The sequence below is a fragment of the Eretmochelys imbricata genome, chromosome 11 (assembly GCF_965152235.1).
Source record: "Eretmochelys imbricata isolate rEreImb1 chromosome 11, rEreImb1.hap1, whole genome shotgun sequence".
Taxonomy (NCBI): domain Eukaryota; kingdom Metazoa; phylum Chordata; order Testudines; family Cheloniidae; genus Eretmochelys; species Eretmochelys imbricata.
The window spans coordinates 41,673,055-41,690,966 of NC_135582.1; the positions used below are offsets into that span (position 1 = coordinate 41,673,055).

At 39.9% G+C, this 17,912-nt stretch overlaps 1 pseudogene; it reads right to left on the reverse strand.

Annotated features, from left to right (window-relative positions):
* LOC144272389 (dynein axonemal heavy chain 11-like) overlaps window positions 1-17,912 on the reverse strand; it is a 188,209-nt pseudogene that overhangs the window by 62,994 nt on the left and 107,303 nt on the right.

Below are 17,912 nucleotides of genomic sequence, written 5' to 3' on the forward strand. Positions count from 1 at the left end.
ATCCAGATTGACCCCAAACAAACTTCCTCTTCCTTTCCCACGTTATCAGACAGATCTATCATGATCCACATATGTTGTACATGGCAAATTTAACTTGAGACATCTAACTAGTGAGAAACAACAGATAAGTTAATAAAAACAAAAATCCCACACGGAGTCCAAATGGATTATTTTGTATGGTTTTCCTGGCTCTATATTTTTGCATGTTTATGGGGAAAAATCTTTATGAAAAAAAATTAAAATAAGAAACCTCCCTCTGAAATAAATGGGAGTTTAAATGAGTCTGGCTGGCAACACATGGCTCATAGTGTCCAATCCTGCTGTCACTCCACATGAGGAATTCCCATTGAAGTCAATGGGAGGTTAGTATTCAGGAGGACTGTAGGATAGCGTTTTCCCCTGGCTCCTATTACTATTTGCAGATGAGTAGTGCTGCTTTTTTAAACTCACATTACTAAGTATCTTGGGTATTAGCCATGACCTTTTTGTGCAGGTCTGTTCTTTGATCTCAACAAGTCTTTTGGGTAATCTAGCAATTTGCTAACAACAGCCTCAAAGAAAAATAATACAAAGCTTTCATTCTACATTCAAGCTATGCAAATACAGTGTCTCTCAATGATGTGTTTCATAATCACAGCTTTAAATGTGTATGATCATGGAGGTTTTCTAGCTGTTCCAGAATACTGGAATATATTTAATCTCAAGAGAAGATCAATATTTAATCCAGGTAATGACTGATTCACTAACATGAACCCTACTTGAAACTTAAAATAATTTATTTTCCTTTTATTCACTGAAGTTTGTTATTGTTTTATAATGAATAATAAGAAACCAAGGTAACTAAATATTTAAAGTTCATTACTTTGCAAAAATGTAATTTATAAATGCTTAATCTAAACAGCCTATTGGTCAATCATTAACTCAGTATTATATAACAACATGACTCTGGTTATTCTCTCAGTTGATAAACAACTTTGTAGCAAAACAAACTGATACTTCCTAGTAGTCAGATGAATAACCAAAGTGATGGAGCTGGATGCAGAAAGGTTAATTAATAATTAATAATTCTGGCTAGACTCAAACTCTGAATATACAGTAGTCTAATGACATGGTCTTCTTACTTAGGGCTTTAATCTGTATGGGGCTGAATGCCCTCCACTCCCACTGAGAACCTTGTGCAGCACTGGACTCTAAGGCATGCTTCTGAAAGAGAAACCTATTTAGCAGCTATTGAGGGATGATTATAAGATAAGCACCTGAAAAGTCCACCTATAGTCTGGGCTTTCAGCAATTCTATGACTAAATGGTGAGACAAATTGGCTAACAATTTTACCTTTTCATTCCAGCACAGTGTAACTTCGTATAACTACCAGCCGTTTTCCCTTAGTTCATTTGTACTGGAGGATTTGGGTAATATTTTTGGAGGACATGGTTGGCGACATTAAAGGAGGCTGAAACCTGAGCTGGAGCTCTCCCACTCCCAAATTTCAGACAGACTCATACCTAAGTGATTCAGTGTCACCAGTGCTGTAAGCTACTTTAGCTTTTGAGTTGAATAAAAACAAACAGCAAAATTTCATTTGGCATGTATGAAACTTCCCAACGTCACCATTCTTCACCTCAGAACTACCAAATGATTTTTTTTTCACGATTGTTTAGTAGCTTAGATATCCATAAGATTAACCCAAGCCAAGTCTGATATGTCTACTTTCTAACTACCCACAACATTTCTGATTACAGCACAAAGGGAAGAGTATTTTCTCTCACACACCCCTATCTCCAAAACCTCTGATTTTGCTCAAACTTTTCAGAAACATTCACCTTTGGATCAAGAATGGAAAATGTCAGCTTCACAGAATTAGTATGGAAAAGGTATGCACAACCAGAAAATAGGATACAGAATGGAAGCTGGTACACAATCTTTATGCACTATGCTAGTCTGTTACAGGGGACTATCACAACTTCCTTCACAATCACACTTTCTTCATCCATTCATAAGCATCCACTGTCTCATCTAGCCCTACTCTCAGCATATACTAAAGCTTACCCCATTGGTAGGAATGGTGCTCCCACAGTGTTTATGAAAATTAGATAAGAAATTTCCTAGCATCCATAAGGTGATTCCCTGTACACCTTTGTGCCTTCTGCACTTTCAGAAGTATTTGTCCCATACTTTTTATGAGTGTGAGTTGCAAACAGAATTATTTCTCTAATGTATATCAAACTTAGTACACCTATTTGAAAATATGATCATCAATGAAAAATCCCCCTTCCTCCGAAAGTTCTGCAAACAAAGCACCACTGGGATAACTGCTATATATATGGGTGTTTATAACAAGCAGTTTTAAAGATGTTGGGCCTTATCCTACAGCCTCTATTTAATCAGAACTCCAGAAGGCTGACTGAGGATTGGGCCCATAAGCAGTAGTCAGTCCATTCATACTGTCCCAGGAGACAAAACTTGTACATTAGTGCTGTGCTGCTTGACTGGGCCATAAAGCTTTAGGATGCAATGCTGAGACCAAACCTTTGCTGCTTGATGCTACTAACTATATGAAATTCATCAGCATGATAAGCGTTCCTCTTACGCAATATCAGTGGCTGCCTTTCTCATACAGTATGAAATTAATCCTTCACCAACAGCAACTGTTTTGCAGTCACTGTATCTTAGTTCACTAGACTCGCAGACAAATTGACAGGATTGTGATAGTGGAAGCTGGAGAAGGCAATCTGGAATAAAGGAAATGAGACACAGTGAATGGGCATGCCACTATCCTCCCTTTACCTCTCTCTTTGGGGTGTCAGCAATGCTCTCACCAGTCCTGCTCAGCAAAATGATGAGAGTTAGTACCTTCCTAGCCCCGAACACAGTGAATGGGGGTTATTTTCCTCTTGACACCTGCGCATTACTGATGGAATTACAGACATCCAAATCAAGTTGAAACCATAGAGCACAATGTGGGGTAGATAACCCCAGCACCTCCCCTTCTGGCTTTATTTGTTGACAGTATTTGACAGCCAGCAAGGTTAAAATATTCTTAAGTTTCAAGGGTGCAGATGCTTGAAGTAGTTCAGTCTGAACCAGTCTGATAATGACAGCCTTAGCTAGAGCTGTCACAGCACTACATTAAAAGTACATATTTGACTGAATTTTTTTTTTAGATTCTTTTATAGCAAGACTTTTCTACAGTACTCGCCACTGTAGAATCTGGACTTTCAATTTACATCTTTGAGTCTACATTTAACAGGTATCATCTTGGGAAATTGTCAAATATGTCCTATAATTTTTAAGAAATAAAACAGTAAAGATGTCTGTATTTATGCTGAAACATTTTCTGAATTCATTTGACAAACTCCTGCCTTTTCTGTGATCTTTGGCATTTGTTGCAAATATCACAAATAAGCCAGCACACAGCAATAAAGACTTATTTACTTGGATTGCTCCCATACATAATACTTCTGAAACATTCTAACACATTGTTACCTTATTCATGTACATCTCTGCACTCTTCCAGCTTTGATCCTTTGGAATTTTGCCACTGGGAGACAAAAGGACTCGAACAGCAACAGTCACTTTGGTTACAAGAGCAGGGGAGTTAGGGAAAGTTCTCAGCTCAGTCACATTGAACTAAAACAACACAGGAAGGTTACAACTATGAATTGTACCAATGACAGCTCCAAAACTGCAAAGGAAGAGAAAAGAGTCTATTCACACCAGATAAGAGAAGCGAAGCAGAATTGTTACCCTGTTTAGAGTGGTTAAGGCAGCATTTGTGGCAGTAAGAGCAGGTCCAGCTTTGGCAAGGTCATCTGCTGCTTTGTCACTTTTGCTTGAGTCTCAGCAACCTGGAAAACATCCCACAACCAGTTCCACACCACACTGTGATGTTGCTGCAGGGTAAACAATGACTAGAAACAGACATATTTATGGTTAATTTCAGCCCAGGAAATCCTATGACTTGGTATGCACAGGTGCAAACGAGGGCAGAATTTATCCCTTAATTTCAATGTCTAGGTTTTAGCAAATAACTAGGTTTATTGTATTTGGCATATTTATCTCTCCACAGTCTCAATGATACTATATCTGTATGAAAGACACAAGTTGTATAAATGATTTGCTTAATTAAAAAACAGCATTATGCTGGCATTCAAAAATTTTCCAGGATAGCACTTAAGCCAGAGATGGGGTGCATACGCGCCAGAAACAAATATGATGAATCATATGCAAATATGAGACCAGACTAGATGCTCATGATGGTCCACTCTAAGTCTATGAATCTGTATTGCAAACAAACAGCTTTTAGGTAATGGAATGAGGCAGGTATATGAAATAAGTAAAATACTGAATTCCCTAACATTTCACAGCTTCCATCAACACCCTCTGGATACACAATATGAAAGAATAGAAAGGGGCAGTGATGACGGCTGTCACCAGCATCAACAATCCTAACAAGTGTCTGGCATATCAATCGAAAGGAAGACAAATGATTTGATAGCATTAATCAGAACTGGTCCCCAGATACCATGGCAAGTCACTTGAATTTGTGCCCAGTGCCAATTGTTCACTTTTTGGACGTTTGGACGTGCATGCTTCTTTGTGGATACAGTCATACTACAAACGCTGAAATAAATCAATAAAAAGTTGCTTTCGCTTGGCTGCAAAGGCAATCGTAAATGAGTTAAAGTTCAAAGAACCGGAGTAGAACAACTACTACTTGGTCCTAAACATTAGCTGGTAAATGCCACATGCAGATGGGAACGATGACAGGCCTGACCGGAGGCAACTTTCTTCATGCTCTTGGAAACCACATCAGTGAGGGCACATGAGAAGGAGATGGGATGCTTCCCAGAGTCTCCAGCTACCCTAGGCAAGACAGGACAAATAGGAAAGCCTCAGGGAATCAATCCTGCTTCATGGTTTAACTGTTGCTATAAAGACAGTGCTGTAGGGGCAAAAGATCTTGCTAGAATCTTTCTGATGGACGTATAAAACGCCAGTCTGTGATTGTCACAGGTAAAATCTCTTAGCTAAAGAATTAGTCCTAGTGACATAACAAGGTAAACGTGTTTTGCCAGTCTGAGACTGGATTAGGATTTGTTAGCAGGGACTTTTCACATGGGACACTCATGTTACAAACAAGTCTGTGAGATTGATTCCCCCCACCCCACCATAAAGAGATGGGTAGCAATTGCACCCAGATGCATCAGATGGCAGCAACAGCCCAGCATGGCTCACCATTGAGAGAGGCAGTAGATGTCCTCCTCTGGGAAGGCAGCTTTAAAACATGGCCAGGGCTCTGTAGGAATCCCACCAGCAGAGGTGCTACACTGAGTCAGCACATCCTTTAAGTGTGCTGCCCAATGCCATCTCCCAGTTATTGCGACCGGCTTTTGGAGCTGCACTGGCTGGCTCTTGGCTCCTTGGCAGTGCAGGCTTTGAGGGTGCCTTGAACCACTGGGATCCCCTGCTCTCCCTCAATTTGGACTTTCCACTATTGTGGCCCACAGCCTGGACTTTGCCAGCTGGAATTAATCAAGCTCTATATACGTATGCACAAGCGTGTGTGTATATTTTCCCTGATATTTTACATGTGCTTATATGACAGATCAGCTCAGTCTTGTTTTTATTAGACGCATATATACCCTCTGCTCCTCATCATCCACTGTGACTTTTTCTTCGCTATTTCTATTATCCGATTTTGACAATGAGCACCTCAGTTTCGTTGCTTCTCAGATGAAGTTCTATTGCTTGAACAGCAAGTTTAGACTTCAGATCTTCCACCAAATTATCACAAGAGAAAACTGGTAATTAAGTTTTAACAAGATTTAAATTATATTAAAAACAGACAGCTAAAAGGAGAGACTGCTTTGGGCTTCACTGTAAATTTGTATAATTATTTTTAGACCTCTAGAGGATGCATAATTATGTTTCTGTATTTATAAAAATACTGCCCCGGAGGTACCAAAATGAATTTTACAGTCTGTTGATTTGCATATTAATGTTCATCTTGTGTCAGATATTTTCCTAACAATGAAATGTTCACAACGATTTTCAAAATGGCCAGAGAACTTTACAATACTGCTGCCCTGGTTTTGAAAAAAACTGCTCTTGAATGAAAAAAAGGAGGAAGAACAAGATACCATGGTGATAGGCATGGCATAAAACCCCAGAAAAATAAGATAGATAAAAATAAGAGAACTATACCTACACCAAAACTAGAGAGAACATAGAAGTTTAATTCTATCTCATGATTAAATGTTTTTGGCTCAGTTTACTTTTGTGCATGTGTAGCTAAATATTTAGACCCAGAGCCACAATAGTACTTAGGTGCCTCAGTCTCATTTTTAGGCTCCACTGACATCCACAAACCCACACTTGGCTGCCATGTAACCCTATAAGCATCTAAATTTTTTGCTCTAAAAGTTTCCGCCTCTGGGCATGTGCGCTGCATGCCTCACTCTAGGCATCCAGGCATCCACTGAAGCCCCAGAGCGACCTATGAGCCAGGGGAGGATAGGCAGAGGAGCACCTATCTCGCCCATGGGACCTGAGAGGGTAGGCGTGCTCAGAAGCATTCAGCGTCAAGCTGGTGGTGTTGGCGGTGCCCACCTTTTAACTTTAGTCCAGGGGTTACAGCACTCTTCTGAGATGTGGGAGATGCCTGTTCAAATCTTTTCTTCCCCTCAGGCAGAGGGGGGGAATTGGACCTAGTGTCCCACATCCCAGGTGAGGGCTCTAGCCACTGAACAATGGGATATTCTGATGTGGGGTGCCCTCAGTCTCCCCTGTTGAAGCTGTTCCACTTTGAATAAATACTTAAAGACTCACTGGGTGATAAAGAGAAAATGACTGGGTAGCCTGGTGGTCATGGAACCCATCTGGAAGGTGGGAGACCCCAGGTCCAGTGCCCCAGCTCCAATGATTCTTTCATTATTTCCTCACAGTGGAACAACAACAGGAGAGATAGAGGGAGACCCACAACAATATATCCCAGAGCTCAGTGGTTAGAACACTTGCCTGAGAGCTAGGAGTCTCCTGTTCAAACCCTATCTCCCCTACTATGGATGCCCTCCAGACTTCCAGTCTGAGGAGGAGATTAAGGGGGACACAGACTTTACTTGTTGCTGCCTCAAAATCGTCTTTAAAAGCTAGGACAGCAATGGTGAAGGAGGGAGCTCTGAACCAACGCACTATTTGCACCACCAGAGGGACTCTGGGCCAAGCTCTGGAGCCATGCGAACTTTGGTATTCCAAGAAGAGTCCAGGAACGGTCAGGGTCCAAAATGTTTTACACTGGAAATCTCCTCTTTAAACTTTCAAAAGGAACTCACCACTGGCCTTCCCTCCCGGCTTATTTTTGCCTGTTACTTTATAAAACATTCTTTTTTTATGTCCATAAGAGATTTTCAAAGACACAAACTCTAACTCCCATTGAAAGTTAATGTCAGTTAGGTGCTTATCTGCACTTTGTGCTTCTGAAAATCTCCCACTTAAAATATATTTTTTTAAAAAACAGTAATAATAGCAGGATCATACTAATAATATAGGATCCAATCCTGCAGTCCACGTGTTGGCAAACTCTCACTGACATTCAGTTAACACAGTGAAAACAATGTGAGATTTTCTTACGAATGGACAGCAGAATGAGACCCATACTTAATGGTAATCCAGTTTTCTTATGACAAACCATAAACCCAATGAATTTATTATCTTCATATGGAACAAATTTATTGCCTACTAAAATCATGTAGTATTACTACCATTGCTAAAGCAATAATCTTACACAGTTATTTGTATTTTAATTTTATATATAGCTTATCATCCAACTTTATAAAGAGATCTACGTAGGCGTTTTTTGATTCACACACAGAGTAGAACTGAGATGTACTCTGTGTGCCAAAATTAAATGAAAAAGTGACAATGTACAGTGTCTAATATTAGCAGATAAGGTGAATTTTATGCAAAATGCTGCGTGTCAGTCAACTGCTGGCATAGGGCAACATTTGTTAGTCCCTAAATGATCTGATTGCATGTTCACAACTACCATTTCTGTGAAGCCTCATTCAAGGAGATATTAATGGCCATTATTGAGCTGCAACACAAAGGTATCACAGAGGGAAAGTACAAATGACACCCTTCAGCTGTTCCTTGTAAGCATAACTCCTGAAATGTGATCTTTTGACCTATATTCTCTTATCAGAATGTTTAAAGGATCAGTAAAAAGGTTAAAACAAGAAAGGACTGAGCTAAATGTTTCTGTTAAATTAAAGGATTGATTGCAAACTGGCTACCATATAATATTGGGCGGGGTGTGTGTGTGTGAATTAGGTTGCCTATAAAACGAAGTCCAGCAAGTTCTTAGGATTTTATAATGGACAAACATTTGGGGGGTTGTTTGAGAAAGTTTGCACCTGTACTTTTGCATCCACAACCAACCTCAGGAACAAAGCTGCAGATGCGATTCCAAGGGACTCATCCTTACAAAGTGCTAAATGTCTCCTGCAATGCAAAAGTGGGACATGAAAATGCTCAGTCTCTTGGAGAATACAGTACTAAGGGCACAAATCACAGCATTTAGATGTCTAACTACTTGAACTTCTCAATGCACACACCTCGAAATGCTACTATGGATTTGTCGCTCAGACTCTGTTGCTTATGAGTTTTAAAACCAAGTCCACAAATGCATAGCATGTTTGTTGCTGTTTAAAATGTTCCAGTTTTGTTTCCAATGCTATTAAACTGTGGGTCGACTGTAAGATTTTCAGGGCAAGGACCTATTTGCTTGCCGCTGCTGTTTGCTCACCAACTGTATAATGCCATTTATAATAATAATAGCTCTGTTTTGATAGCTAATAAATAACACAAATATTTGAAAGAGCTACCTGTAAAGCTGTCGCCTGGAGCTTTTGTAAACCGTTTTCCAGTCTTTCCATGTTTTGAACCAACTCTTTTCTCTTCTTCCCAAGTAGATTCTGGTAGAGTTTGATAAGTTCCAGAAAGCTCTTAGGAGCTGCGTAGTTATGATGTTTTCATTCTGCTCCTACTTGACACGTATTTCATTAACACTAGTGTGTGCAAAAGCAATGAAATGGCTGAAATGCAAATACACAGAAAATAATACTTTGTAATATACAAACGAAATCCCCTATTTTAGGCTCTAATCAAGGTGATGTTTTGCAAGCAACGTTTAACATCACTAGTTGATTTAATCTCTCTTTTTCAAGATGATGCTAACAATTAAGGGCCTGTTTGTGGTTGGCTTTTGTGTGCGGGCAGGGAATGAGATGGTATAAGCATCCTTCTTCCCCACCTGGGCAGCCGGCACACGGGTCAACCACACCTGTAGTGCTTTTCTCAAGTAGCACAGGGACTGCTCCTATTCTGAGACTCCAGGAGCACAATCCAAAGGGACAGGGGAGGTTCGCAGAACAGGCCCAGTACACCAGAGGGGGTATGTTGCACCCAGTGAAGAGATGTAACAACAGGCCACGACGCGGCGCAATCTGCCTCCTTGAATTCCCCGGTGGCAGCACTTTTTACTCTGGACTGTTTGCATTTTGCAGAGTTTACCCTAGATGAAGGAGAAAATAAAAGTGCTTTGAGGGATGTCTGATTTTGCAGAGATGGAGCATCACAAAGAAACAGACATTAAGGTCAGATAGGGTGACCAGACAGCAAATGTGAAAAATCGGGACAGGGGATGGGGGGTAATAGGAGTCTATATAAGAAAAAGCCCCAAATATCGGGACTGTCCCTATAAAATCAGGACATCTGGTCACCCTAAAGTCAGATGACTAATGACAATACAACTATCCATACCTCCTTAGTAAAACTGTTCATGCGATACCCTCTGAACCTGATCTATTACTAGCACCTTGTGCCAGGAGTTTGTGTAGTACTTGGCTGCCTCATTATACAGAATCTGCACCTAGACCCTTTCTTTTCTGACTGGTGTCATTCTGGAGTAATACATCATTGGGAACCATACTAGGTGATGCATTACATGAATACATCAGAAAATCAGCTGGCTTAGTCTCTCAATCCTTGGAGTCCAGCAACAGCTGGCAGTGATGATGCATTACACAAACACCCCAGTCTATCATTGCAATACATCAGAGCAAGGCACTGGTCCAAAGGTGTACTACTCAAAAGATGGCATTGCTGAAAGAATCTGTCCAGGAGAAGGAATCTAGGTTAATTATGGAACAGAAGGTACGGTCCACTGCTAAGAGGAGGAGGCTTCTTCGCTTCAAATTTTTGATGCATTGGTAAAATACAATTTGCATTCAGACAGATTACATTACAAGAGCGGGTCATGTTGTAACTATAATTACTCAGTTGGAGACAAACACCACAGCTGGGTCAAGACGCTGCCACCTGTGTTGCGTATCAGAGTAGAGATTAGCTACAGTTCATAAAAAGTCTCTGTGGGCGTTGTTCTACCCTTGTGTGCAGAGGTTTCCCATTGACTGGGAATGCTGCTCATGCAGCTGAGGGCAGAATTTGGCTCTGAAGTTTCAAGGGAGCCTTGAAATGATTGAGACCGCTCACCACGAAAAGGGTTTGTCTGTGCCTAATGCCATGTGAGGAACGCACATGACTCCCATTCAGAAGATGATGGACTGGCAGTGGATACGAAGCAGGACTCTGGTGAGGCCTGTTTTCAACAGTGGCTCCCTCAAACATGTTAGAACAGCGCTGGGGACAAAGTTACCAAGTATCACTTTTTCAAGTCCAGCTCCTCTCAGACTAGGTTGCTTTCAGAGCCCTTCACTGGCATCTAATTTAGCGCTGTCACATCCTTTCTCCAGACTCACTCCCAGTTCTGATAGCCCAGATAACTCCTTACACTCCAACACAGATGTGTTGTAGATGGTGAAGTAAGTGTGTTGTGTCTCATCCTAGTGTATGGTGGAGGGTGCACTGGCTCTTCCTGTCCCCACACCCACTTGACCCATTTATTCAGTGCTTCTCATTGTGCTCAGCTGAGGGGAAATACTCCTGTGAGGAACACACTACTTCCTCAGGATTCAGACACATGAGCAGAGGGCTGATCGGTGTTTCACATGCAAACCCAGTGATGAGATGCTTTCCCACTAGCAGGCAGGGCAGCATACAGACACCTCCAGATATTGGCCCTCCTGCAGATACTGACCACTGGTTAGAACTATGGCAGCTGTTGGTGCTCTTCACCTCCTACTGCTGAAACTATTACTACTAGACACTGATTCACAACCATGAGTTTGCACCTTTGAATCCCTCCACTGCCGCCTCACTGCCCTGCATATCAAGTTCAAACTTCTTCCCCAGCACACCTCTCTGACTTCATCTCCTACTGAATGCCTCTCCCCGCCTCCACTGATGACAGCCTTTTCTTCTTGTCGGTCTCACTCCTGTCTGCATGTCCTTTACAACACTGCTCCTAGGCTTGGAACACCCTTCTATACCAGAGTTCATCAGCTCACTTACCTCAGTCCCTTAATTTATTTCTGCTGTATTACCTACAAGAAGTACAACTAAAAACTTAACGATTTGCTACAGAACCTCAATATATACATAAGCCAAAACTGGGTCAATGCATATTATTTTAACCCTTGTCCTACCCTTCCCCACGACTCTGTCACCCCTTCTAAAATTGGATCACTAATTCCTCAAGGTAGGCCTTTCCTACATATGTGAATCCGTTAAGCCCCTATGCCCATTTCGAAGCAATATAAAAATAATAATAATAGTATCTCAGTGTATGCCCAATTCTAATCTTTAATACATTTTCAGGGAAAGCCTCTGGCTACCGTGGCATCTGAACTAGATAAAACAAGGAAGCTGCATCATAACTGATGATAGATATAGGAATGGCACTTGGGAAGAGGGACTTCACAGCCATATCAAAGAGATATTCGGAGTGAGAAAGGGAATAGAAACTAGAGAGCTTGAAGTAAAAGGAACAACAAAGTCCAGCACTGTCTACACTGCAATTAGACACCCGTGGCTGACTCATGCCAGCTGACTCAGGCTCGCGGGGCGCAGGCTGTGTTGCTGTTTAATTGCATTGTGGATGTTCAGGTTCAGGCTGGAGCCGGAGCTCTGGGACCCTTCCGCTCCTTCAATTTTAATCAAAAAAAATTAAAAGCTGTTTAATAACATTCTCAAAATCCTAATGAAATATTTTATTTGGGGTCCAACAAAATGCTCAGTTCACCGAGATGTTCAATCCACCTGATACCTGTCCCGCTCTAGCTGGGATGCTAGTCAACACTGTTATTCTGCAAAAATATGATTAATAGCATATGTAAATATAATGACTCAAATACATGAATGGGGGTGGCTATTTCAGGAATGTGTCATATATTTGCTCGAGACAGTTTTAGGATTTGCTTTGTTGTTCAAAAGAAGATCTAATCAGTCTCCTGTCTGTGAAAGATGTCACTCACCCGGAGATGCACGACAAGCAGCCCCATGGATAACACAGCAAGAACAGACAAATAGTACTGAATGATTAATAGTTAATAAGAACTGACTCACCCAAGACACTTATACCTTCCTCCATAAGATGAGCAAGGTTCATAATAAATTATACAAATTTAGAGACGAATGTAGATGTTGTGTCTTTCGCTGCAGTACCACATTGTTGTACTCTTGGGGTCTGGAGCAGTTCACAAGGGTTAAGGACGATGGAGCCATAAAGCCACGATGGGAACTTGGGGTTGAACTCTAGCTGCTCACTCGAAATAAAAACAGAGTTGCTGTGTCTTCACTACTGTTTTAACCCAAGTTAAGAACACACCTTTTTTTTTTTACAGTGTAAACATACCTTAAGACTGCAAGGTCTTCAGAGCCGGGAATTTATTTTCTTCCTTCTCTATAAGCACCATGCACAGCAACAAAGCTGTATACCTAACTAATAAATGTGGCAGTTTAGTGTGTACATATGTAATAAGAAACATGTTCTAATGGGATTAATGGCTCAATCCCACCTACTAGTTGGCATGCTTCTTTGCTGGTGAATTGTATCACTTCCAAGAGAGGCGCTGAGGCACTCTGAATAAAAGAAGGTACAGTCAAACCATAAACATGTGTAAGTATTTTAAATCTATTAGCTATATTCTGCCCTGACTTATAGTAGGGGCTGCTTTGGGCACAAATCAAGGCACACTTTACCTTAATTCCGTCCTTCTTTTAATGCACAACTCCCAGTAATAAACACTGAGGAAAAGTTCATTATTTTTCAAAAATCTAATTTAGGCATCTACTTGAAACTACTGCAGCACTTGAATCTGGCACTTTCTGTGATATCAGTGCTCCATTGTTACTTAGTATTTGGACAGCTGAGTTACAATTCTGGAGCACTATATTGTTCTGTTTCTATGAAAATCACTTCTTGTGTTGACTACGCTTATTCTTTTCCACTTCATTTCTATATTATAAATCAACTTAAGATCATCAGGGATATTATTAGGAACTTATTGTTGCCTTTTTCAATGCACTTTTGAATACCAGCACTCCTCAGTCACAAGTGTCAGCATATTAAGTGCTGTTCAGGCATCTGAAAATAATATATCCCACTTCTAAGGCTTCCATTGCATTAGTAGTATGTTGATTATTACAGCAAATAATAAAACACTGCAAAATTGTTTTCTCCCCCACCCTAATAACATAAATAAAAGGAGCAATTAATTTCCTACAATAAAAACAGGCAATACAATAACGAACAAATGTAGAGTTTCTTCATTAGTGCATCAAATTGCAAAACGGAAACATATAATTTCAAAAGGCTCAAAAGTAAAAATGGAAACACAGCTGATGTTGCGTCAGCATGTAGGCTACAAAAAGAATGAGGCTTGCACAGCTCCCAGCCAGCCTCCTTGGATGAGCCAGTTCAGTTAAAACTTCTAAACTAAACCCTCTAAGGTCTAAGCCGTCGCTTGCTCTAAAAATACATCATTCTCTTTCCAGTAGGCTTTATTTTTTGTATTTGAGACAACCCGTTTTCTAAGCCCTTACTGCTAGTTACCTGTATAATTCTACAAGCTCATAGTATTGCAGCTGATCTCAAAACTTCAGTGTCATGTGTATGCACAGATAGATTCACAAACAAAAGTTGTTCAAATGGCATTTGAATACACAAACAAAACATATTACACTTCACATACAGTTGCCAGCAGTACTTTAAAATCCACAAGTTCCTCACTGATATTCTGGTTGGTTGATTGGTTTTTAGTTGCTGAAAAAGATGACACTTTTTTTTTGACATTTTGTGCAATTTTACAAGTATTCAGGGCACATTCCCTGCTTTGCATGGAAAATGTATTTGCACAGTTGTCAGAATGATGGACAGGGAGAGAATGATAGGAAAGAGCACTGATCTTTGCTTGCTATTACATACAATAGCCCAGTAGGAATCATGATGTGTTGTGAGACAAACTGTGTCCCATCCCGGAACATATTAAGTTTGTCTCCAGGACACACATGACTTCACTAGGGTGTCTAACCTCATTCATAATAGATGCTAATCTTTTCAGGGCTGACTGATGACAGCACTTCCTGCCCTTCACGGAATTAGAGCTGGGTTTTATCAAAGGACTCAAACTGCCTGCTAATTAGACTAATTCCCCTCATCATGAATTATTTATTTCCATTGGTAACCGATCACTGTGACATTAATGGGTTCTGCTCAACTTAGTTTCATACTAATATACACTATAAGTTAAATGTTTAAAAACTCTTGATACTTTACTCCAGGTCAAGTGTATCCTAGTCTAACTCTTGACAGTTTCAGTGAAGTTTTGATTGGTAAGTTCGAGTAACAACTAAAAAATAGAAAACAAAAATGCAGAATGGCTTTAAATTCTGCAAGCACATTTGTTTTTTCCCAGTTATCATGTGACTGAGGCAAAATGAACATGTACCTAGGGCTCAAGGGTGCGAAATACCGACCCACAGCTTCCAGTGGTTTTGATAAGAGTTCATGGTGAGATTCTGCAGTGTTTGCACATCCAAAACTCCCATTCAGTGCAAGAAGTTTCGGGTTGTAAGTATCAAGGCTAAGTGAAGGCAAATGATAGGTCATCAAGTTAATGGGGACATACATTGAATTAACCCTAATTCCAAGTAAGGCTAAATTGTAAGAGCCACAAAATGATTTACCCTAATCAGAAAAATATTATACCTCAGTTACTATTATATATATATCCCTTTATAAAATACCTTGATGTATCTTACTATTTAAAGACTAAACTCTAAGTTTGCTGAAAATATATGGTTAATTATCAAACTGCTTAATTAGTTTCTAAGTGTGTGTGTATATATATATATATATATATATATATATATAAACATTTTACTTGGTATAATATTTCAATTTTCTCAAGGTAATGGATGATGTTTTACCCCGCTATCATTACCACTGAATTTACACCACACCTTTGACACATGGAGTAGTTATGAATCATGCTTATGCACAGTATAGTACAATGTCATTGTTTTCTCCCTGCCCTCACTGTTTAGGGCCCAGTCCTGCAAAAGTGCTATGTGTTTTCTGGAGGTGATGGGCACACTCAACTCCAGCAGGTGTTGAGCATACTCTGTACCTCCAATGGGGCGCACAGTGGTTGCAAGGCTGGGCCCATCATTTGAAGTTGAATGTATTCCATGTGCATCTGCACTTAAACGCTCTATTCTCTCTCTGATCCTGTCAAGTCAGTCAGAGAATAGGTTTTATTCCTGTTTAATCATCCTGCCTATAAAATGTTGTAAAACAAAATGCCTACAAGACCTAGACGGATCAACAGCCAGGTTTTTTGTATTAATGAGTGTAGAATAATAACTACAATGAGATATCTGGACAGAATAGTCTACAACTCCTGGAATAATAAAATTTTGTACAGGGCATCTGACAGACATTCTTGCATAGTAGAATCTAAAGAAGAATGTGTGATTTTAATGCAAAGTGATGTTTCATAGAGGTTTGGTTAAAAAAAGAGAGATCATATTCAGGAAGTATATGTACATTTTGGTCACAGTGGGGGTTACTTTCACTGTGAAAATAAAGGTGTTATTTTTCTACTATTGAAATAATACAGAATCAATGAGAAACAACTGTGAACTTCAATGGCATCGAGGGGTTTCTGTTGACATCATAAACCACAAAAGCAGAGCTCGAATGGATTGAGATGTCACTAGAAACCCCAAGATGGCATTATAGCCTTGTTTTTCTATGTTGCTTTCCACCCCATAAATACATGAAATCCAACTTTTATTTTAATTAGAAAAAATAAACCTCTCATCTTCCTAGTTCCTATCTCTTCTTTCGGGTTTTCCTCTCATCCTGTTTTCCTCCATCCTCCTCTTGCCTTTTCTCTCCTTTCCTACTCACTATTCCCCTCCCCTCCTGCTTCTTTCATGCCTTCAAGCAAACAGCTGCTGGAATGGGCAAATTACGAGATTTTGCGGGACATGATAGCAGTGATTTCTAATGTCATTTCAATAGTGCAAATAGTAATTTTGATAATACAGATAGACTATTCTATTAGACAAAAAGAGGCATCAGTCAAGTACCTCTCATTATGTGTACAAAATTCCTGGCCAACAGCATAAGATTTCAAAGAGCTGGGCTGTCTCTAAGTAACTACTGATGCAGCCACATAACATATCTTTCAGTTCAGATTTAATATGACTACTTCTAATAATAATAATAATAGACACTTATATGGTGTCTTCCATCTGATGATCTCAAAGCATTTTACAGAGGCTAATGAATTAAGTCTCAAGAGCCCTCTTTTATGTAGATACTATACCCATTTCACAGAGGTATACATTATTTGCACACAGATCCTGATCCCAATGCATTCAACGAGATTTTTGCCTTTGCCTTCAGTGGGCACAGGATCAGGACAACAGTGAGTAAACAGAGTCAATAACAGAACTCGGCTCTCCTGATTCACGATCCTGTGCTTTAGCCACTGGGCTGGACATTGTGTTGTGTGTCGACTTGCGTTCATGGAGGGACGGACGAGGACAAGCCGGACAAAGGTGACATTGCTTCTCCTGGTATTATTGAGAGAATATCTTCTCCACATGCTGTCGTACAAACACTATATGAAACATTTTGGTTCACATTTCTAACTTACAGTTCACCTAGAAAAGGTAGACTTTGCTCCTCATTGCTCTTCTGTCATGAACAGACCCACCAACTCACTTTTGAATTTTTATTTATTTTTTTTTAAAAAAAGGTGTTCTGGAACCGTATCCTGTTGTATAAATAACATTGCAACCTTAAATCTAGCTTTTACTATCATGAAAGCCACCATGCCATACAAGAAACAGAAAGAGGACACTATATAAACACACATCAAACATTTCCCATATAATAGTAATTGCAATTTGCTTGTAATATCCTTAGACCTGTGAGATGTATGCTGTCTTATTCAGGGTGTTACTAAGTTGTGCTTAATAGATTTGACTGATATCACAAGATTTTGACAAAAAGATGTCATTTGCATCATCTACAAAGTGTTCTGCTTTATATTTATTTTTTTGAAAGTTCTGATTTTTGAGATACATGATAAATAAACCCCCAGAAAAACAGGAGAAAATGTGTTTAAGGTATTTTACAACTGCAATTATTGGATGATTTAGTTGCAGGGAGAAATACAGAGACCAAAAAGTGCAGTAGAGAAGGTCACAGGAGCTCTAAAAGGGATAGTGTTATAAAATGGCCAAAGCAGCACAGAGTAACAGAAGATGTCATCATGGGCAACCTTTATAAAAACCAACAAGTTTGTATCATGTTCATGAATGTGCAGAATCAATTTAAAGCAGGTCCAAAGATCAGGAATTCTATGCACTGAGAGGGATGTGGGGGGGGAGGAGGGTTTGAACTTTGCTACAGTAGAAAACCTTTGTGATTAAAACT